General features: G+C 50.6%; 1 protein-coding gene across 1 annotated transcript in view; it reads left to right on the top strand.

Annotated features, from left to right (window-relative positions):
- The first annotated feature begins 2170 nt into the window (after positions 1-2170).
- Positions 2171-23499, top strand: part of Lrfn2 (leucine rich repeat and fibronectin type III domain containing 2) — a 172543-nt gene continuing 151214 nt past the window's right edge. Inside the window, exon 1 of the mRNA XM_028766748.1 lies at positions 2171-2404. The gene's annotated coding sequence lies outside the window, so the exon portion shown is untranslated. The remainder of the gene's footprint in view (positions 2405-23499) is intronic.

Below are 23499 nucleotides of genomic sequence, written 5' to 3'. Positions count from 1 at the left end.
TAACTGCTTTCTTTTTCTCCAAGCAGCTCTGTTTCTGTGCTGTCCTGTCCTGTCCCTAACCTTGCTCTTCTGGTCTCATCTTTTCAGGGATGAGCCCACTCAGAAGTAGTCTAGCCTTCAGCCCCACCCCTTCAGGAGAATTCAGATGTTACCTCAGGCTCCATGCCCTCTCTTCACTCTACCCACTTTAAAAATTATTCTATTTAGTGTCGCTTTTAAAACTATTATGTTCATTATAGTAATATATTTCTTAATTATGACACTATGCAAAACCCGGGGGGGTTAACCGAAGAGGAATGCTTTCAGCAGCTGCCTGCTTCCTGCCCCCTTCCCCTTCTTTACTCTCTCTGGTTCAGTAAGTGCCTCAGTCTTCCTCAGTCTGGTTCAGTCTTCCTCTCCTGCCCTTCCTCTAGCTCTGTCTGCTCCTGTCTCTTGTTCCTGGAGTCAGCTTCCTTCTTTCAGGGCTTGCCCTCACACCCTGAGCGGCACCCTAGCCACGCCTCCTTTCTTTCAGGCTTCTCAGAATCTTTACAGGGAGGGGCTTGTTTCCAAGGGTCTCTGTGGCATCCCAATCTGACAGTTTCCTTGGTAGCACCTGGGGAGGGTGCCCTGCAGGAGACCTACCTAGCTGTTTGCACCTCAATAAGTATGCACCCAGCTGGGGTGCCCAGATAGGCAAGAGACAGGTTTTTTCATACAGCCCTGTCTAGCTGAGCCAATGTTGGACCACAGAGACACATCCACAAACCACATGTGCCTCCCTGTGGGTGACTAGGACAGGTGCACGGAACAAGCGCGAGCGGATATGAGTTGAGGCACGCTCTTTGCCCTTGGTTTTAACAACTGGAACAACAACGGGTTTCTCCAGTTCATGTCCTCCACAGGGAAAGATGCACAGGGCACTTCAGAGCCCAGGCTTACCTTCTCCAGTGACTGGCCACCGAGAGCCCAAAGGCCACCAAGTCTATGCTGCACCAGCTCGGTGATTCTAAGCCTACAACCAGCCCAAAGTGATTACTCTGCTACCTACCACGTGCTTTAGACATTCCTCTTTAATCTGGGGCCTCGGATTCTTACTATGTCACGTGGGGGTGTGGGTGGAGGAGGACGGTCTGCTGGGCTGGCAAATAAGCGCTTATTCTCCTGGACAGCCTTGAAATGTTCAGGAAGCCTGTTGTGTGTGTATTTGTGTGTGCATACCCCCAGCACGGGTTGCTATATGTCCCTGGCTAAAGTGAGGGATCGTAGCTGGGTTCAGGGCTGGGTGGGCGCGATCCTCCCGTCGCCCCCCCACCAGGGCCAACGCGGTCGGATTTTCCTCCGGCAGGCGGCGGGCTGGTGGCTGTGTGCAAGGCGTACTGTGCACGAGAGGCGGCAGCACGGACTCGACCCGGCCGCGGGAATCGCTGTGCGCAAGAGCTGTCGTGTTACTGCGCGGCGGATCGAGCGGGTCTTGGGGGTTCGCGGGGCTCGCGGCCCTGCTAGGCTGCAATTCCAGCCGATTTGCACCGAACCAACGCTGCCCAAACCGAGGATCCTCGGGCTGTGCATCCCGGCTGAAGCAGGCGCTGGGGTCCGGAGCTACTGCAGCTCCGCAGGCGGCCACTGGGGGCTGCAGTGCCGGAGAGCCCGGCGGGGACCGTGCGCTTCACTCTGCCTCCGAGTCCTGGGGCGCCTTGGGTCTCTAAGGCTGTCTGCACCGCTGGCCGCAGCTGCCTGCACAACCTGCACAGCACCCTCCCAGATCCGTGCGTGCGATCTCAGTGTGTGTGTGTGTGTGTGTGTGTGTGAGAGAGAGAGGGGGGGGGCTTGTGCGCCCCCGCGGGGGGGGGCAGTGGTGTGCATGCGGGGAGTGCGGGGGAGTGTATTTGTGTGTGTGCCTGTGGGTGGGTGTGAGTGCCTTGCTCCCTCTGATACACACACACACACACACACACACACACACACACGCACGCACACACACACACACACAGAGAGGACAGACTGGTCTGAACTTGAAGACATCCCACATTCCAAGAGGCTGCAGGTTCCTGGGGATGCCGGGGGTTTCTTCAATCAGGAAAATCCTACTCTCATCTTCCTAGAAGGGATTATCTTTTCTATCCTATTTTTTTCTCTTATTTTTTTTTTTTAAATCTGGAAGAGAAGAGCACAAGTTGTACTCCCCCTCCCGCCCCTTCTTGCTAAATGCCATGGATATAACTGAATAAGCGGCTCAGGGCTCTCCCCGCGTGGATGGTCCGAGGCCACCATCTGCCTGCTTTCGCTGGATCGCTGCAGCTGGAGCGCTTAGCGTGAGCCTGTCTCGGACCAGGAAGGATGCGTGGCCGAGCCAAGGAGCCCGGGCGCCCTGCGGAGCCGGCCTTGGAGCCTCCCTGCCGCGGGTAGATGCCGCCTTGCCCAGGTGAGTGGTTGTCGCTGCTGCGTCTTGGCGATGCTGGGCATCCACGGGGGACGGGCGCAGGGATGTGCGCACCTTGGGGGACCAGGGGAACTTTGCCTCTTTTCCTACCTCACTTGCAGACTTCCTCCATCCTGAGTATTCGTGTGGACGCATTCTCTATTTCACCCTCCCTTCTATATTGTGTTTTGGTAATGTGGGGGGAAGGGGGAGAAACTGATGGGGAGGAAGAAGAGCGGGTCCTGGTAAGGCTTCAGTACGGTCGGGGTGAAGCTTAGAAGCTAGAGGAAGAGACCTCTGTCTCCTACAAAGGCAATCCTTGAATGCAGAACTTTGCCGCCAGACCATGCTGTTGCGTCTTAGCACATGCCGGGCCTGGCTAGGTCGTTGCTGGGGTCTGGGTGATGATTCTGGGGTCTTCTAAAGCTTGGTGCCTGGACGGTGGGGTGGAGACAAGGGTGGAGGGTGTTGATGGAGTGCCATGGAGGAGGGGAGGGAGGCATGGTTTCAGGGACTCTATCCTGGCCTCAGGCAGATCTAACCAAGATCAGGAGGACTGTGTGTGCCCACTCGGCTTGCTGAGAATGCCATGATGAAGCAGTATGTAAGCTGGCATGCCCGTGCCCATGTTGGTAGTCCTCTGTCTCCCACCCAGCCCTGCCCTGCTTCTAAGGCTGGCCTGAGCAAGAATTGAGAGTGAGACCGGCAGACAGCTCCCAGGAGGAGGGCAGTGCCTTGCTCCCTGCCTTCCCCACGGAGAGCACAAAGGACAGAAGCATTGAGTTCCAGGGAAAGGAATCCAGACAGTTAGAGCTACAGAGAGAGAGAGAGAGAGAGAGAGAGAGAGAGAGAGAGAGAGAGAACACGCAGGAATCAGGCAGAGCCTGCAGAGGAACTAAGCCCGACTCACAAGCCAAGTGCACTCAGAAACAGCTGCAGACAGACAGACACCTGCAGGGAGAGGGGCTGTTAGAGCCTATCACCCAAGCTGGAGCAGCAAGCATGGCTATAGATGTTAGCCCTCTGTCCTGGTTAAAGCAGTGCACGTGTGTGTGTGTGTGTGTGTGTGTGTGTGTGTGTGTGTGTCTGTCTGTCTGTCTGTCTGTCTGTCTGTCTACCCCTGGGGCCGGGGTAGAAACTCAGCTAAGGAAGAAAGTAACCTCCGGACTGTGGAGTTCCAGGCTTCGTGGCAGAGGTGGGCTGTTGCACTTGGGCGGGGGCCTGATGGGAACCAGTGCCTGAGCATCAGGGAGGCTGGTGAAATGCAAGCAAATAAACTGTTTTTTTTTTTTTGTTGTTGTTGTTGTTTTACCGTGTTCTGGGTTCAGATGGAGTTGTAAATAGCAAGCCATGCAGCAAGGAGGGCTGTGGGACCAGTTTAGGGAGCCTGTAAGAAGCTGAAAAGGGGAGAGGGTTGGACCTGGAAGACCTGTGCTTAAAGTGTCAAGCCTCCCTGACCGGCACTTCTCCTGCTCTCCCATGGACTCCCATGGTGCATCCTGTCCCCCTGCTGTGGGCAGGGGGTGCAGAGTTGTGTGGGCTTCTCTCTCCTCCCTCCTATGCTCTCCTGCAAGCCCCCTTCCTAGCTGTCCAGCTCTGGTCTAATTCCTACCCTGAAGGTAATTCCTAATCTTCTTCTTGCCCCCCCCCCCAACACAAGCAGCAAACTGATCACTTCTGGTGCAGTCTCTGGTGATGCTCCTCAAGAAGCCAGCTCCCAGGGACAACCCTGGGTACAGGACAGGGTCTGTCGTGGTTGGAAGGAGGGTGAGATCCGATATCTTTCTTTGAAGTATAGGCTTTTTCCCAAGGCCTAGAAATGTGAGCAGCTGGGCGGGTGAGCAGAGAGTATTGAAAGGCCAGGCTGAGGAGAATAGGAGGCTGAAAGAAGGTCTAAGGAATGCAGACAGGAGGTGAGGATGCTTTAAGACCCCACGGCCCTGATTTGGTTGTAAAGAGAGCCATTTTTTTTTTTATCAGCTCTCCTGCTTCAAAGTAAAATCAAGGACTCAGAGCTTCTGACTTCCAACTGCTAGCCTGAAGGGTGGGGCAAGTTTGTTCTTTTATCTTGCTTTTCTTCTTGTTGTTTTTGGTGTGCATAGAAACTTCCGAGCTCTCAGCCTAGGGGGTGGGGTTGGGTGGCCACTCAGGGACAATTGAGGGTTGATGTTGGAATTTGAGTTGCTTTAAAAAAGCCCCCTGTCCCGAGGCAAGGAGGACTACAATGACTGGCCTTAGGTAGACACACACACACACACACACACACACACACTCACACAGGAAGAGAGAGAGAGAGAGAGAGAGAGAGAGAGAGAGAGAGAGAGAGAGAGAGAACTCCAGTAGAGGATCTTATGGATGTCTTTGGGCAAAGGCAGTGAAAGTAGGCTTTTACAGTCCTTTCGTCACATCCTGGGATAAAAACTAAATTTGGATAGGCCACATTCGAATTCTGATTCTTCCATATTCTTGTTAGTCACTTGAGACTCATGGTCTCACCCCATGGAATCACATAGTCACAAACATCCAGCAAATGTGAGCTGACCCATGTTTTCCTGGCAGGCTCCATAGCCTTTCTCGGATCCCAAGAACTACTCCATCCATGGGGAAGCGGGGAGGCAGGGAGAGGCCGGCAGAGACATGAGGATGAAGGAGGGTGCCTCTGCTTTCCTGTTCCTTCGGGGAACTCTCCAGAAAACTTCAGGAATTGATTGAAGGCTATCAGTCTGACCTCTGGGGCCGAGGCAGCTGCTTCTCTCCCTCCTTGTGTGCTTTGGGATCTTCTAGCCATGGGTATTTGCTAGGGAAGCCAAGCTCTGTGCTTTGCTAGTTTAGTTTCTAACCCTTCCCTGCCTGAGGCTTGAGTGTGAAACCTAACCCCACCTCCAGCCCCTGCTGTCTCTACATTCTGTCTCCCATTCCACCCTGACCTCACAGAGGCTCATCCTGTATTACAGGTGTTTGCCACCACATCTGACTTTTCCCCTTTGATGCAGAGTTGTGTTATGTAATTCAGGCTATCCTGTGCCTTAGTCTGAGGAGTTGCTGGGATCCCACAGTCTACCTGGGCATGAGGTATCTTGAGAGCATACATTCTAAAGTTCCTCTCTGGCTCAGCCCTGCCCTGGTCATGAAGCAGACCCACATGTCTAGAAACAGACACTGGACAGTCAGGACAGTTCAGAGGTGTCGGCAGAGTGCCTGAGGGAAATAGTGGGGTGAGTGCCCAGCATCATTCAGGGATTCTTCCTCCACCTCACGTGTAATATGGATAGAGGCTAAGCCTCGTCCCCCAAGGCCTGGTTTCTGATGTTAGGACTCACTTAAAAAATTGGCACCCATGTCAGCAAAAGGCCAAAGATCCAGGCCTGGGACTTTGCTGGTGGGTTGGTGGGTTTCTCTGGACTAAATTTGTGTGACCCTGCCCTTCCCATCAGGCATTGGGCCTGGCGGTGGGCACTATGCCTTCTGGGGACAGAGCAGTCAAGGTTGCTGAGGAGAGCCATGTGGTCTGTGTAGAGCACAGGATCTCAAACAGACAGCCGGGAAGGGACACATGCCAGCACGTATATCAGGTGGCAGCCACGGAAGAAGGACCCAAGGGTGGCAGAGGGTGTGGCCCTTGGGCCGATGCTTCCCCATCTTCTTTCAACATTACTCCTGAAAGGACACTGCAGAAACTTTTCCCTAGCCATTTGTCCCACGGGATTTAAATCCTACAGATGTACCGTTTCCCCTTCTATGCTGGGCACAGAGTATGTTTTATAGATGGAAAGGGAGGGGGTTTGTTTATTTCATTGGTGTTGCCTCTCCACCAAGAAGTCGTTTCCCCTCTTGGGGGCGATATTGTCCCCACTGAGTCTGCATGTCTTAGGGCTCACAGACAGAAGCAGAGGACATAGATTCATAGACCCAGGGGCAGGAAGAGCCAGCAGATGCTAGAGACAGATCCTTGGTAGCTGGTGACCCCACCCCTCAGCTAAGAACAGCATCAATGCAGATTCTCAGCCGTCAAAAGCCCCCTCATTGGCCACTGGTTTCCTGGGTAGGAGTCTCAGATAGAGATGGGAGGTGGCCAGTATACTCTACCCTAGAACACCAGGCTAGTTTTTGAGCAATCAGAGGATGACTTCAGAAGACAAAGGTCAGAGATTAAGAACATCCCTGTCACTAGGCTGATTATAGAATTGAAGCCAAATGTGGAGAATTGTTTAAGCAGCATCCTGGGCTCATAAAGCTGTGTTTGCTGGGTCCGTGTTTGTGCTACCCCATTTCCTTCCCTGGTAAAGGGAGACTGAACAGAAGAAGGTATTAGAGTTCCATAGAAGAGATGCAAGGCTGTAGCCTGGCTTCTGAACCACAGAAATCAACCATCATCAACTTAGATAGAGCTGGGTCTGCTGCCTGGAATAACCCCCATGAGCCAAGGACACCGAGAACCCAGCAAACATAAGGAGACAGATGTAAACTGAGTCAGAGAATGAGGAGCAAACTCATGTGCTTATAATTCACCCCTCTGTGGGATTGTCTGCAGCAGGCCTGCTTCAGCTAATGACTGTCCTGTATTCACAGTAACAGCCAGGAACAGGAGGACTCAGAGCACTTAGTACTTGGTATCCTATAGCCATTCGTACCCCACTCATGGGAGCAGTACCCAAGGAACAATGGCAGGATCAGGGACCTGGGCATCCCTCTCCAACTTGCCTCAGGTCATATCTCTAATAAAAGTCCCAAGAAGGACTGGAGATGTAGCTTAGTTGGTAGGGTGCTTGCCTAACATTTGTGCTCCCAGGTTTGGTCTCTGGTACCCAGTAAACCAGGTTTGCTTGCATAGCATTGTCATCCAGCTCTCAGAAGTGGAGGTGGAAAGATCGTAAGTTCAAAGTTATTGTCAACTATGTACTGAGGTTAAGGCTAGCTTTGGCTACTCAATACTCTGGACATGCAATATCTCCTTGGTTTCTCTTTCTTGTCTGAGACTTATTTCCTATTCTTATACTCTGCCCCCTGCTGTGTTCCATCTACCATATTCAGTTGCTGCTAAGGGCTGTGGAATAGAGGTACACTCTGTGGAGGTTCTCGTTGTAGAATAGCTGTAAACGAGGCAGCATTGTGGTATGCTCTGGTTCCTAACATGTGTAACATACATGGTCCCTCAGTCACCTACACTGTTTGTAGAAACTCAAGGAGTCACCTAGGCTCAGTCCGGGACTTAAGTCCTATACTTGTTGAGAGAGGGGGAGATGGGGGAACCTGGGCACATTTGCAGTGCTACAGGTCCAGTGGGTAGGATGTGACTGGTTGTAGGTCACCACAACAGTAAGTGCACTGAGCCCTAATGAATCTGACTTTGGAGTTGTGCGGTCTCTCCCATTCCAAGCCGCCCTGGTGAACACAGCACAGCAACTAGTGGGGCCAGGCCTTCCTCAGGCAATCCACAGAATGGATTAGTTACATGCAAAAGCATGGCCAATCTCCAAAACTTCCATAAACCTCTAACAGTCAGGAAAGGGTAAAGCCAAGCCCCAGCATCCTGGAAAGGTCCTGGAGACCTAGATGAACAAAGGTGGGCCTTTCCCACAATTCCCCTGAAAGGGAGCATCTATCGTACTCTGAGAGCTCTGGATGCAGTGGCGGGGTTGGGGGGTTGGGGAGGAGGTGAGGGAAGTGGGGGGGGGTGCCCTGAGGTCATTCATGGAGGAGAAAGGCTAAAAGTCTACTATAGAATTAGGCCAGGAGGGCTGGTTATGGCACACTCTCTGAGGTCGGTAAAGCCTGGAGTGAGCTACCTGTCAGTCCTGCTGGGCACCTGCTGAGGTTCCTGGGACATTCTTCAACCTTCTTGTCTTTTTCCATATGCTTGTTTTTGAGACAGCGTGTCACTATCTGACTGTCCCTGAACTCTCTCTGACGACCAGGCTGGCCTCAAACTCACGGATCTGCCTCCCTTCTGCCGGGATTCAAGTCCTGAGCCACCACACCTCATCTGCTCAGATGAGTGATCTTTCGATTTACAAGTTTATGGAGCAAAAGTACCTCTGCTGACCCATTTCAGCCCCAGAGTGATGAAGCTGAGGACCTGTGACCTCTTCCTCACTCTCTGCCAGACAGCACTGGTCAAATGCTTCTCTTGGCTTGGTGCCCTACTCTGGCCGGGTTCCCCTTAAAGAACTCGAATCCAGGGCTGCAGCTGAACGCAGGCATCTCTTTCCTTGTTGACTGCACATAGCCACGCACTCATATTGAAATTCACCCACCCTCAGGTGTGCAGAACTCACACCTGCATGCCCAGGTATACACAGACACACTCCCACGTTGGGAGCTCGTATGCATGCATAGAAGTGCACAACCTACATGCACTACACACTAACCTATATACACACCTGCACACAGAGGGATACTCTTATATCCCATCCCTCTAAGAACACCGCTCACTATACAAAGAACATCTTCGTAGTTCCCACACCCTCAAGCTCCCACCGGAGGATGGGTGAAGATGGGTACGGATATAGACAGGACCACAGCAGGTCCAGCAGGTATCAGAGTTCACACAGGCACATGGGTTTTCCCTGTCGATGAATAGGACCATAGGATTTGCTGCTCCGTAGAGCTACCCAGGGAAACAGGAAACTTAAATCCTATTCATGGGCTAACGGTGGGAAACTGGGACCAGGGAGATCTCTCTGGGTGGTAGATCTGGCCCTGGAGATCTCCTTGTGGTTCAGGACATATGCTCCCCAGCAGACTGGTTGGTAGCCATTCTTTCTTCCTGATTTTGGTCTGCACCACCTCTAACTAATGTGGAGAGAAGGAAGGCTCAGGTGGGGCAAGCATTCTCATCATTACCCATCAAGCTTTGCTCCTCAGCACAGGCCTTTGCATGGTCTCCCGGCCTCAGCCCTCACGACCACGTTCCTTTACTTCTTTTCATTTTGTTTTGAGACAGAATCTTACTTTTGAGCCCAGACTAACCTGAAATTTACTATGCAGCTCAGGCTAGCCTTGAACTCGAGGAAATCCTTCAGGCTCCATCACCCTCTCCCAACGTGCCGGAATTATAGATGTGAGCCACTGTACCAGGCTCCATCCTTCTTCTTGAGAACCTGACGCTCTTCTTCCCTGCATCATGGGAGCGAGGTATCATTTTGCTTATTCCAAGGTGGCCTCACACCAGTTCAAGACATAAGACTGCAGGTAGCCTGACTGAGGTATGGCCGTCCATCCCAACTTCCTTTGCCCATGCTCACCATGCTCACCCGTGTCCTCCCCTGTTCAGATGACTTTCTGAGTGTCTGCCATGAGCCACTTAGCCGGCTGACGTTGCAGACAGTCACTCCCAGTCCTTGCTGCCTTAGAGTCTCGGTGCCCACCTGGCTTAGCCCCTTGCATGTGGCCCAACTGTCTCTATGGCTGTTAGGCCTCTGTGGGGTTGTCAGTGGGGATCTTCAGCGATGGTTGGTTTCTGGTACTGCTCTTTGTCTGCATTCCTGTGTGTGTGTGCGTGTGTGTCTGTGTTCATGATTCCCCTCAAGTCACTTATGATTTACACTGCATGGTGTAAAGCGTGGTGGTGACGATGGCACTGAGGAGGTGATAGTGGTGACAGTTGTGGTTTGGTTGTGATGATGATGGGAGTGGTGTGAAGATGATAATGGTGGTGATGATGGTGATGGTGATGGTGGTGATGGTGGTGGTGATGGAGTAGAGGCTACGGTGATGGTGGTGATGCTGCTGACTGAAGGGAGGCCGTGGTGATGGTTACAAGAGCCTGTGACGTGATGCGGATCTTGTTCTGCGTAGAAAGACAACTGAAGAAACAAACCCTCAAGCTGCTTTCCCAGATCCCCCCTCCAACCTGACTCTAAGTCAGCATCTTACCATCTTACCCAAGTAGACACCGATGAGCTAAAGAGATTGGGGCCGTGCCCTTAATGTAGGGATAGCTGACCCTAAGAAAACCAGTTAATCTTCCTTATGGCTTGAGTACTTGCGTCATCTGGATTGGACCGAGGAGAACTGAGGGAGAGACCCTAGAATAAATCCTGGATGCTCTGCCAGAGTCACAGCTTCCAAGCACATGATAAATACGGACTTTCACACCTGGAGGGGAGCCCTGTGTGTAGAGAGGCAAGAACCCGAATGTGGGACCATGGGCGGGGACCACGTCTGTAGCCAGAGTGGTCCCAAGGGACAGGCAGGTCCCTTATTCTTGAGAAGTCTTCATCTGGTAAGACAAGGCAGGTTCCTTGCCCTCAGATCGTCTAGGCTATGGTAAAGATGGTGTAGCGGCGTGTGGCGTGTCATTAAGGATCTGGGCACTAAAATTATGAACATGGCATTCTTTGGGCTGTGTGTACATGTAACTCTAGGTCTCCACTGCTAGGGCTTCTGCAGGGTTCTATTTGCCTGGTTATATAAATTTTAGCACATTACTGTCTGTACCTTGATTTCTCCATCTTTGAAATGGAAACAATACTAGTGTCTACTTCTTAGGGCTCCATGATTAAATGAATTACTATATGGAAGGTACTTGGATCAGTGTCTGGCTCGAAGGGACTTGTGTGGTAGCCAAGGGAGAAGTTGCAGTTAAAGTGTGGAGAGGGACCACTGTGCACCCACTCACCAACTATTTTATCCCAGTGACCACCCCATAAAGTGCACATTGCTTTGGGGGAATTTATGATATTTTCCATGGGCTTAGATTTGTCATTTCCACCAAGCTCACTGGGCTGGAGCACACGGGCTTTGTAATGATCGTGTAGTCATTACTCTTGAGGGGAAATCGAGGGAAGGAAGTTATCAAAGGACCCTTCTTTCCTGCGGGCATTTTTTATTATTATTAATTATTATTATTATCATTATTAATATTATATCCAACTACAGTGTGTTTGGGGAGAAGGTTGTGGGGGTGTGGGGAGCAGACAGTGTTGGGTGATGGAGGCATATGGGTTCACAGTAGCTCCAGTATGGGAGATAGCCCATCTCCCACGCTCCTGGATCAACCTGCATGTCTGAGCAAGTTTGCATGGTGCAGTGGAGAGATCCTCACAGACAGGCTGTGTCTACAGAGCGTAGCATGTTGAAGGGTTGGGCGTTGTGGCAGATCTGAGCATACATCGCGCCTCTGGGAACCGTAGTGAGTGCTCCAGCACGAGAGGCTGAGAGTCATCTCCATCCCCAGAGAGTTTAAATGTGGAGCACAGGGCTAAGAAAGCGTGTACGTGCTGAGTCCAGACAGGACGTGCCGCCTCTGTGGAGACATGATGTCTTTGACTAGACCTCCCCCTTGTGTAGAGGGTAGGCCGGAAAGACCCGTATCCTGAGTGGTAAGATCTGTGCCCTCCCCAGGGCTGACCCTGATGAGCAAAAGGGAGCTTTGAGGTGAAAGAGTTGGGAAATTATTGACAGCAAAGAAATGACTTTGGTCCTTACACCCCCAGAAGAGGGCTGGAGACCCCCTGTCAGAGTAGACTGCTAGGTAGCCTTGTCAACTTGACTCAAACAAGAGTCATCCGGTTAGATGGGATCTCATTTAAAAACTGTCTCCATCAGACTGGCCCGTGGGCATGTGTGTGGGACATTGTCTTAATTGATGATTGACGTGGGAGGGCCCAACCCACTGTGGGTGGTGCCACCCCTGGGCAAGCAGTCTTGGGTTGTGTAAGAAAACAAACTGAGTAAGCCAGGAAAGCCAGCCAGCAACGTCACTCCTCCATGGTCTCTGCTTTGGACCCCTCTTCCAGTTCCTGCTTTGAGTCACTACCTTGACTTCTTAGTGATGAGCTGTCCCAGAAATGTAAGATGAAGTAAACCCTCGCTTCCCTCCCAAGTTGCTTTTGGTGGTGGTGTTTATCGTAGCTGCAGAGAGCAAATGAGAACAGGATGTCTGTGGTCTGGAGTTTCAGGGAACTGTAGGAACAGGAAAGGGGCAGGCAGAAATCCTATCAGTGTCCAGGGTGGGGCTTCAGATGCTGATGAGTGTGGCTGTGACCACAGGAGAGAACAGGAGCCTGGCCGTGTGGGGTATGAATGAGTATCAGCAAGAGTCTGGGAGGAGAGACGGGGCTGGGCACTACACAGTCGGGCCATGGTGAGTGGGACCCAGCCCAGGCTCCCTCTCCCATGGCAGGAGTCCAGACCCTGAGCCCAGTTTGAGACTCTGTGTCAAGCAAGCATTGTTTCTAAATCTCAAGCCGTTGAGTAGAGTGTAGCAATAGAAGATTCAGCTCCGCAGAGTAACACCTGGGTGGGGAGACAGAGCTGTGGCTCCAATATTAGAGGAAGGATGGCTGGGGTATCTGTGACTGACCCAGCTTTGGGGAAGTGAGTTATCTCAGGCCAGGCCACCTGCTGCTCTGTCACTGGGCAGTCAGGCCAGTATTTACTGTATATTGGTTTTTAAATTGCAGTACCACATCGATCCTCCATTTCACTCCGGCCCTTATATTCTCTCTCTCTCTCTCTCTCTCTCTCTCTCTCTCTCTCTCTCTCTGCCTTTCTCTGCATTGCTGTGTCTTTCTCTGTCTCATCTCTCTCAGTTTGTCTTCTAATGCAGGGAGGGTGTTCTCACCCTGGTATCCTGTCACTTAAGGTAGTGAGCAAGCGGGGCTTGCACTGCCCACACTTCATATCCTCTCCTGTCCCTCCCTTTGTGCAGCCCTTTTATGTGCTAAAGCTGTACCCCTGGCTTGGCTCTACCCAACAACAGAGAGGAAGTATGGCTTCATCTACATTTAAATGTGAAGGAAAGGGCCTTCAGAGAGGCTAATGGAGTGACCAGGTCACGCTTGGGTTATAGGAGGTTGTAATAGTGGTTTCTGGCTATGAGAACTTTGTGTGAGCCCAGCACTGCATTAATACAACCTTTCTCCATCTCTCTCTCTCCCTCTCTCTGTCTCTCCCTTCCTCTCTCTCTCTCTCTCTCTCTCTCTCTCTCTCTATCTGTCCCTCTCTTTCCCCCTCCCCGCTCGGTGCATGTGTCTGTGTCTATGTCTGCAGGGTTTTGTATGTGTATGTGGTGTGTATGTGTGTGTATATGTGTGTATGTGTGTGTATTTATGTGTGTGTGTGTCTGTGTTTGTGTGTGTGTGATTGAGTGTGTGTGTATGTATGTGTTTGTTGTGTGTATGTGTGTATATTTATGTGTGTGTGTGTATATGTGTATATTTATGTGTGAGTGTGTGTGTGTATGTGTATGTGTGTGTATTTATGTGTATGCTTGTGTGTGTATATGTCTGTGTTTGTGTGTGTGTGTGGGCATGTGTGTGTGTGTGTGTATGTGTAGGCCAAAGGAAATTCTTGTCTGCCATTCTTTGCTCAGATGCTAGCTACTTTGTTTTTGAATAACATTTCTTGCTTTCCTGGAGCTCCCCAAGTAGGCCAGAATGGCTGGCCAGCAAGCTCCAGGAATCTACCTGCCTCTGCCTCCCTGGTACTGGGATTACAAGAGTGACACCATGTTTGTTTTGTTCTGTATTAACGTGGGTTGCAGGGATGGGATGCAGGTCCTTGTGTTTTCAGGGCAAGCACACGATTGATGGATCCTTCTCTCTAACCCTGCCATAGGCTTGCCTTGCTGATGTTGTACTCTCACTGATTGTCTGGGATGGTCCTGTCAGCATGTTTGACAGATGGGGACAGAGCAGCCAGAGCAGTTAGTTTACCTGACATTACAGTAAGATGGCAGGGATTGGATTCAAACCCCAAAACAGGTTTCTGTACCCACACTCTCAACCACTGTTGTCCCAGGTTGTGAGTCTAACATGGGCTAGGGACCTCAGGACTTCAGTCACCTGAATTTGGGGACAGGAAGAACATGGCTACACCATGGAATGTGGTGTTTGGTGCTTAAGCCCTGGTTGGTTATTCCCACACATCCAATTCCTTTGTGAAAGAAACGGCAGGTGTGCAGATGGGGAAACTGAGGCTGCAAGGAGTACTAAAAGCCCCAGGAGCTGTCACAGGCTGTTGGAATTGAGAATTTCTGAAAATAAGACTTTCAGTTTAAAATTCAGGAGGGGCGGGTCAGAGGGAGCAGCAATCAAGAAGGGGTGGTGGCCCGCAGTTTGAGGGGATACAGTCCACTGTGGTGGGAAAGGCACGATGACGAGAAGGTGAGGCAGCTGGTCAGAGGGAGATGAAGGCTGGTGCTCAAATCCCTTGTTTTTATTCACTCCAGGACCCCAGCCCATGGAAGAAGGGTGCCACCTACATTGTGGTAGGCGGGTTTTACTTCTTATTATTTATTTATGGTGGACTTTCTCACCTCAGTTAACCCAATCTAGAAACACCCTCACAGACATACCCAGATGCTCTTTCTTTGGTGTTTCTAGGTCTTTCCAGATGGCAATCAGTAGTAACCACCCCAAGCCCTCTTGTGTCCAAGGGCAGTTACTGTGTCCTTCTTTGGGCACCTGTGGGGACGTCACACCTCTTGGTGCCTGGGTTTGTGGAACCCTGGTATGCAAGCTCTAGAGAGGCTGTTGTATTAGGCATCTGTGAATTGGGCATAGTTATCCAAATGGTACAAAACAAAGGTGAGGTCACAGCCTAGAGTCAGCAGTGGCTGGAGTATACCTGGAGCCCCTGAGTTTGACCACAGTGACACATTCTCCAGACCTCTCTCCACAGCTCCTTCATTCAGCATGTCTTCATTCTAGTGTTTGGTAGTCAGGATTGACAGGGGAGGCGCGTTTATCCCTATCAGGAAAGGAAGAGAAAAATCAAGGCTCAGAAAGGTTTGGTGTCTAAAATCCCACAGCTTGCAAGGAAGTGAGAAGCCAGGACCCAGTCTCATCCTGCAGGCTTCTGCTCCTGTTGCTTTACGTGATAATGGGTCCCAGGCCCCATTGTCACCATCCTATTGAGGTCGAAGGCTTCAGTCTTCCCAGGGCCAGATCCACAGAGGGCAGGCCAGATGGACAAGGCGGGACGCTGGCTCCTCATTTCATTTGATGGAGTTGTCACTGTCTGATTCTTCCTCAGCAGGGAGAGGAGGCATGTCAGCCCTCCTGCTGGCTGCACATCTGCTGATGATAGAAACCCAGTGGGCTCCAAACCAGGTTCTCAATGGCTGCAACCTAGCCCAGCTGGTTGAAAGTAGAACTGACTGAATTTTCCTGGACAGGCAGCAGACAATGTTCATGCCAGGCTTGCATCTAGGGCAGTCGAATAAAAGAGTTAAAGGGACAGTGACAAGTGTCTATAAATTCGGAATGATATTAAGGACAGTGGCCTGGGCCCTAAGATCCATAAAACCCACATGGCCTCTCAGTCAGGGTGATTAATGGACCCTTCTTCTGCTGTCCAGCATCCCACTCAGAAGAGACCTTCCCGTTTTTAACATCCTAACACTCCCATAATCCTTAGCAGGACATGGTGGTCTTGGGGTCATTCATAGGGATGAACCACCCCTCTCCCACTGTACAGTTAGAGGAACTAAGGCACAGAGTGGGGCTGTGATTTGGAGAGTGGCCCTGGTTCCTCCAGGCTCACCCAGGAAGCTCTCACCAGTGCCCACGCTGAGTAAGCACAACCACACATGCCGGGCCTTTTTCTGAGCACACCTCACTTGAGACTCACTTGATCCTCAGTTCCTCTGTGAGACAATGGTTTTGTTACTGTTCCTGGTTGCTAGGGTCCATAGTGAGGAAACTGACAAGAAAGGGTCTAGGGAAGCTCCTCACCATCAGACAGCTGAGCCAGGCTATGACCCTGTGCTCTCTTTTGAGATGTTGGCCAACCGTGCATGGCAGGCCTAATCAGGACATATGAAGCACAAGCCCTGTACAGACAGGAACATGGCATAAGATGAGGTAGAAAGAGTGTAGGAGCCAGAGGACCATGGAGACTGCTGGGCGACACTGTCTTCTAGATGTAAGGGGATTGCTACAACCCATAAAATCTCAACGATATGGTTTCTTTCACAAGACAACACTAGTCAACATGCTAACACAGATGGGGAGATTGTCACAAGACCCCACCCCTGAATAAAGAATGTAGGGAGCCAATGGCTGCTGAAGGAGGGAAAATCTGTTTTCTCTAAGGATAAAGCCCGGGATAGTTTTCTCATTCTAAACGCATGCCCATCCCTAAACACGTGTACATATGGGTAACAGCAATGAGACTCTAAGCTCTAAGCATGTGTGTGTGTGCGTGTGTGTGTGTGTGCGTGCGTGTGTGTGTGTGTGTGTGTGTGTGTATGAAACAAGAGTAATCATAGAAGAGGCCGTGAATTCAAGATGGGCCAGGAGACACAGGAAGTGTTGTTGGGGTGGAAGTAACGCACATACAGCACTAACGTATGAAATTCTCAAAAATTAGGACTTAGATTTTATAAATGTATGGACATTCTGCCCATGACAGAGAAGGGGTGCAGCTGTCCTAGGGGTGGGGCTGAAGCCTTCCTCTGCCCAGGAGCTAGTGGGTCACCCTATTCTGACATTCTGTAGCCTGCACCTTCAGCACTTTCAAAGACAGGCATCCGGGAGCAAGCAGGGCAGATGGAGTCTTCAGAAAGTGGTGCAGAGAGAGTTGAGGGCAGGAGTCTAGCACCAGGAATCTCAACCTTACTCAGACTCCAGCTGACATATGGTTGGTGTCCTCCTCAGAGCCTCCCTCCTGGCTTCTTCCTTTCCCTGAATGTGGCTAGAGATGTCAAGGCGTCACATGACTTCCAGGACAGCAGGTGTACTGTCCACATCAAGTCTCTGGTACTGACCCTGTCCCTAAGGTCCCTGTTAGAGGCAGGATGAAAGTGGTGACCACATTACCCACTAGGCACTGGAGCTATTGGAAACGTCCAGCACAGTGCCAGGAATCCTGGGAGTCTGCTATTTCTAGTGGACTGGACCATAGCTATCTCTACCCCCCTTGCCCTGTTGGAAAGGATTTAGGCTCTGTGGTTTATGTGAAGCTCAGCAGTGCTGTCCCATCTGGGGGCAGTGCAGAGTGGAGGGTCAGTTTCCTGGGACAAGGGGACTCTGCTGACGGTGGAATGGTCCAAGCAAGATATGTTAATTCCCAGATCTAGGGAGGAAGAAGCTCTTCAGCTCAGTATCACACTAGCGTGAGGTTGGGAGATGTTTATGACATTCCTGGCATTGCTTTTTGCTGGGGACAGCCCTCACTTCTACTTGATGTCTGCCTTAAGGGTGCTGTGGAACAGCTGGGGCGGCAGAGAGATGGATAGGTAATCATCTATTGTGTGCTGTGGTGGGTCTGGAGATATGAGCTGAGAAATCTGAAGGGCATTTAGGGAGAGATCATTCAGGTGTCATAGGTCACTATACCAACGTCCTGGTTAGCCCTGCCTCTGGGTGCCTGTCCCTCTAACTCCTGCACACAGGCACTGTGTGCCCTGTTACAGGTACCAAGCTGCACTCAGACAGAAGAAACTTGGTCCACCAGGTGACGGCCCTTCTGCTTCTTTACCTGCTCTTCACCCTCGCCCCCTCCTCCATCCAGGGTTTGGTGCTCCCTGAGTGCTCCCCGGATCCTCCCTAGACTATATTGTGCATTTTTCCCTTTCCTACCTCTGCATCTCCATGCTCCCTGGGCTCTCTGCCTGGAATTCCATTTCCCTGCCCTCTTCTTGGCCCTCTTCCTCCTTCCCATCCTTTGAGTATCAGTTTGATGCCAACGCCTGTCGAAGGTTAGTTTGCTCATACCCTCAGGCCAGCTCCCAGTAGTGCTTTGTGCACTCCCTGCATTTGCTCCCTTGCTAATCGTGTCTCTGCATCCTGTAAGGCATGCGAGGCAAAATGGGAAGGGACCAGGAGAGTAGAAAGTAGAGGAGAGGCCCACAAACTCAGGGCCTCGGTCTATATAAATGCAAACTCAGACACTGCGTGACTCTCAACGCTTCTCATTTCTTCATGGGCTCGATAAGGAGGATCCTAGTCCCTCCCTCGGAGCTGCGGTTTGGGTTAAATGAGTTAATATATGGAAAGCACTTAAAGCAGTGTCTGGTATATGGCAGGTTCTCAACAAACATCAGCTACCGTTATTATTTTTATATCCAGTGCTTAGAATAGTGCCCGGCTCAATAAATATTTGATGATTGGTTGAGACACCTGGGGCTGAATCTTGAAAGGAGCTGAGTAAGGTGGGTGAGAGAGAGCTGTGGTTCTACTGGAATCACCTATGATCTTTTGGCATCACTGGGCCCTGAGTTCTTCTCCCAAGAGAGTTCTTCTTCATCACGCTGGCCGTTCACGTTTTAAAATCTCCTTGGGATTCTGATGCCGGTATTGAGACATACAGACACAGGAAGGCCAGCCCTAGTACAGAGTGCATCCAGACAGGTTTGCTGGAAGAAGGACCTAGATAGAGGGAGAGTGGGGGGTGAGGACAGTGTTGATAGCCAGCGCAGCAGGCTTAGTAAGGGTACTGTGTCAGACAGTCGGACCGACAGCATCTTCCATAATGTACAGAACGGTTTTCTTCTGACAACTCAGTCTTGTTAGTCCAAACTGAAAATCCTTGGCTACCCACTGGCATCTCTGCTGAGCTGTTTAGCACGTGGGAGCCTTCCTGGTGCAGTCACTAAGGGGTCAGGGTGTAAAACATGCTTCATACAGTAACAGCAATTCTAGACCAAGCTGGTGCAGGGAGGGCAGAATGAATCCTGGCCACAGTTGTTCCTAGAAACAACCAAACTCAAAATATGTCACTCTGGACTTATAGAAACTCATCTCAGGTTCTGGTCACTGGAAGACCATGCCCTTTGGTCTCCTAGCCAAATTTCTGAGTGAGGGTACATGAATTTAGGGTCCCCCAGCCTCTGAGCTTGAGTGATCAACCCAGAGATCCTTCTAGGCCACTTTCTTTCCTGACTTTACCATGTTCTCCTAAACGCTGAGGTCTAAGAACCTTTTGTAGGTCCACTTCTCCCTGCCTCCAAACAGGTAGGGTTTGCTGCTTCCATGGTCCCATCTTGGAGACATCTGTTTCAGCAGAGGTTTGTATAGTTTCCCAATCTCTGTCAGCTAGTCCTGAGTGTATCTCACATACACTGAACTCCAGCTTCTGGCCACCAAGTATATGAATCAGATCTGCCTCTGGCTGGCAGAGTGGCTCGTAACAAAGCGGCCCAGGTCTTCTCTGTTGAAGCATGCTCTCTGTCAATCCTTGGAGACAGCCTGCTGTGGTTTCAATATGAAACCCTTACCACAGGCCCATGTGTTTGAACCCTTGATCCTTGGCAGGCAGTGCTGTTTGGAGAACTTGTGGACCCTTCCTGACGTGGGGTCTAGCAGCTTTGAGGTTTACATCCCACCCCATTTTCTGTCCTGTATCTGCTTCCTGATCTGCTCAGATGTGAGTCACCAGCTGCATGCACAACCATGCTGCAGGCATGCATGCCCTGCCGCCAAGTCTTTGGGCACCCTTTATGGAGTGCTTTCTGAACTGCATCCCCTCAAACCATGAGTCAAAATGAATTCCACCTCTCTTAGGAGTTTCTTATCAGGCTTTTGATCACAGCGATGAGTAACTGAAGCATCCCTTGGAGGGAATGTTTAATCTGGGTGACTTTCGGCACCATTTGACCTCCCTGAACTCATGCCATGGTTAGCATTAATTGTAACCTTGACACAAACTAGAATCAGCTGGGAAACTAGCCTCAATGAAGGACTGTTGACATTGAGTTGATGTGGGGGGAGAGGTTGTTAACTAAAACAGGAGGACCGAGCCCACTGTGAGCGTCACCATCCCCTAGGCATGGGGGCCTGACTGGTATCACAGTGGAGAAATAGAGCTAAGCATAGGCAAACAAGCAACTTCATTGCTGACTGTTCTGGACTATGAATGTGTCTAGTGCTTAACGCTCCTTCAGTGTGTTGTGATGGGCTGTAACCTGGAATGATAAGCTGAAATAGATTCTTTTCTCCTCTAAGACGCTTTTTGTCAGGTTTTTTTTTTTTTAATCAGAGCAGCAGAAATGAAAATAGGACAGTTTCCTTGTCTGTGGGAGTTGAGGTAGAAGCTCAGAATCATTTGGCCCTCACATTTGCAGGGTATGGCAGCTGCTATGGATAAGAACTGCTGAACTTGTTGGCACAGAAAGGCTGCAAGGCCCGTGAACACAGACCAACTCCTGGTTTCCAGGCACAGAGAGGAGATTCATAGAGCAGAGGGTGAGAGGGTGAGGGGAATGATTTCTTAAGAGGCCTAGGCCAACTCAGCCCAAGACCAAGACCATGACTAGGGTTAAGATTTGAGTGACAGATATCTGACGTGGGAGTCTAGGCCTGTTGTTTTTACTTCTATTATTTGTTTTAGGGATGCGGTATCATGTAGTCCAGGATGACATCAGACCCACTATCCAGCCAAGGATGAACTTGGATTTTTGATCCTCCTGCCTCCACCTCACAAGGGCTGGGACCACTGAAGTATGCCACCACACCAAGTTCATGTAAAGCTGGGGGTTGAACCTGGGGTCTTTATGTATGCTAGTCAAGTGCTCTGCCAATTGAGCTACAGTCCCTGTAGTTAGTGAGCAAAGGCAGAAATGTATTCTTGAGAGGGATAAAAATGGAGAGAAATCTGGAAGTGAAGAGAAAAATTGGAGTGCACAGGTATAAGGGACAAGGTGAGTCTTTAGCAGCTCACACAGGACCCATGCGGGCACTACTGTTCTTCAGCAAGCCATCTCCAGGTGCCACGGAGCACTGCGTCATTGTGGATTTTCCAACAGATCGTCAAGAATTCATTCCTAAGGTCAAGTCCCACAAATGCCTGCTGAAGCTGCCTCCCTCTCGCTACCTCCAAAACACCTCTGCATTAGTCGGTCATGTCTGCATGCCCGTCCTCCAGGCCTGCTCGGGTGGGTCACAAAATGTGTGCCCTCATACTGTACCAACTGAGTGGAGGGTGTGAATCCACCTCTCCCACCTGCCCCTCATCTCTGGAGCTGGGATTCATGACAGAAATAAGAGGAAGAAAGATGTGAGCTAGCTTTGGGAAGGGACTTTTACACAGGGAAGTGGTCCCTTGTACATGGATTATACAACCTGTAGAAGCTGTGTTAAGGAGCTTTCTTCCCACCCCATCTTTTAGCCAAGGCAGCATTGCAAGGCTCTACATCCTCACTGCACCCCGTTGGTGGGCAGCGGGTGGAGACCGCCATGTTGGTTTTCCTCTCAACTTTCCGAGGCGATGATAAGGCCAAGAGGAGACCATCTCCTCCTTTCCCCATAGAGCCAAGGAATCAGGCTATGGTTCACGATTCCCTTCTCTCTTCCCTCTCTCCTAGGAGTCTCAGAGGCAGAGCATGTGTCTTGGCTGTCCCAGGAGCTTGTCTTAGCCTCTCTGACCCTCTTCTCATAGCTAAGCTTCAAAATGGATGGAAATAGGAGTCACAACAGGATTCCACAAGTCATCGTATCTGGGATAACCAATGAGCCTGACATCCGCCGTGTCCTCTTTCAAATGTGTATTTTTTTCAACAGCCATCATGCCATGTTTATCATGTTGAAGGGGACTCTGGTGACCGGCCTTGAGTTTCATGCCTTCTGCTAGGCATTGTGGGAAGCTACTATGCATCTATTATTTTTTGGGTTACGTGTTTCATGTTTCTGTGTTGTATATACACATATGTAGATTTTTGTGGGAAAGCATGAATGCCACGACATGGGTTTGGATATCAGAGGACAGCCTGAGGGGGATATTCTTTCATTTGACCATATGACAAGAGTGGTATACCCTCCAACTACAGGTTAAGGCTCTGTCTTAGAACTGGAGGAAGCTGACAGACCTCGGAGCAGTCTTCTCAAGGCTTCTCTTTGAACAGATGAATGTGAGATTATATGCTTCTGTCTCAGTCAGAGCTTTGATCTGGGTCTGTCCAGTCCCATCAGCAAGCCATACATATGGAGGGAGTGCTTCAGGGATACTGAGGTGAGATGACAAGAAGGGTACCACTGTGTTACACTGATAGCAGAGGTGGTTGTCAAGGTCATGTCTAGGATGAGACCCAGGTTACCTTAGAGAGGGGAGGCCTGTGGTAGCCATGCTGTGATGCAAGTTCCTGTGCGTTGTAGAGATGGTTGTTGAGGTCATGGTATATAATGATGTTCCAGTGGTATCAGTAATACAGGTAACTACCAGGTACTGGTATATGGTTGTTCCATTTGTTTGGTGGTGAAGATGACCGCTGTGGCCATGACATACTGTGGGTTGTATTGTGTTGATCGAGCAGCTGACTTATGGTCATGGTGTAGCCTAGAATGCCAACTGTACTGAAGAGCAGGTGACGACTCATGTGGTCATGGTGTACCACATAAGTTTTGATTGCACTAACAGTAGAATAGAGGCTGGGATTCTGCTTACAGCACAAAATGGCTGTTGTTATCATGGTATAGGACGGAATTCAGATTGCAGGGGGTTGAAGATGGCTGACCTGGTCACAGTGTAAGGTGGTATTCCAATTATTATTGATGATGAGGTGGCTGTTATGGTCATGATTAGGGTGGGGCACAATTACACCAATGGAGGAAATGGCGGTGGCTCTGGCTTCTGACTGCACCAATAGTAAGGACAGCTGTATTGTCATGGGGCAGCGTGTGGGTGCTGCTAGCACTAATGGTGGAGGTGGCTATGTGGTCACGGTGCATGGTGTGTGTCTTTGGAGTAACCAGGTGAGGGCATGAGCTGGCAGGTGGTGTCCATGGTAACCACAGGGATGATGAGGGCAGGGAAGGCTTTGAGGACAAGGCTGGAGATTATGTGGGGATTGTAGCTCCCTGATTTCTATTCTTGTTTCTTGATGTTCTGGGAGATGAAGCAGCTTGTGACATGTTTCCAGGCTCATGACAGGTGCCTTGTGCCCAGAGGGGGAGGCTGCCATGTGGGCCTCTGCTACTTCTATATCAGCCTTTGCTTCAGCTCAGTACCAGCTTAGACGCAAGGAATAGGCTTTAAAAAGCAACAGGTGATGTTCTGATGTTCAGCCGGATGGAAACCCCTAAACTACCTATCCCCCCAAGGTCTTTGCATCATGATACTTGACTGGAGATCGACAGGAAACCTGGGCAGCTCTGGCATTCTCTGCTTCCTCCCCATGAGGAGAAGCAAGGACTCAGGCAGTCTGAAGACCTCAA

The sequence above is a fragment of the Grammomys surdaster genome, unplaced genomic scaffold (genome assembly GCF_004785775.1).
Source record: "Grammomys surdaster isolate TR1022 unplaced genomic scaffold, NIH_TR_1.0 169, whole genome shotgun sequence".
NCBI classification, from domain to species: domain Eukaryota; kingdom Metazoa; phylum Chordata; class Mammalia; order Rodentia; family Muridae; genus Grammomys; species Grammomys surdaster.
The sequence above is the reverse complement of the archived record's forward strand: the minus strand, read 5'-3'. Positions and strand labels throughout refer to the sequence as shown.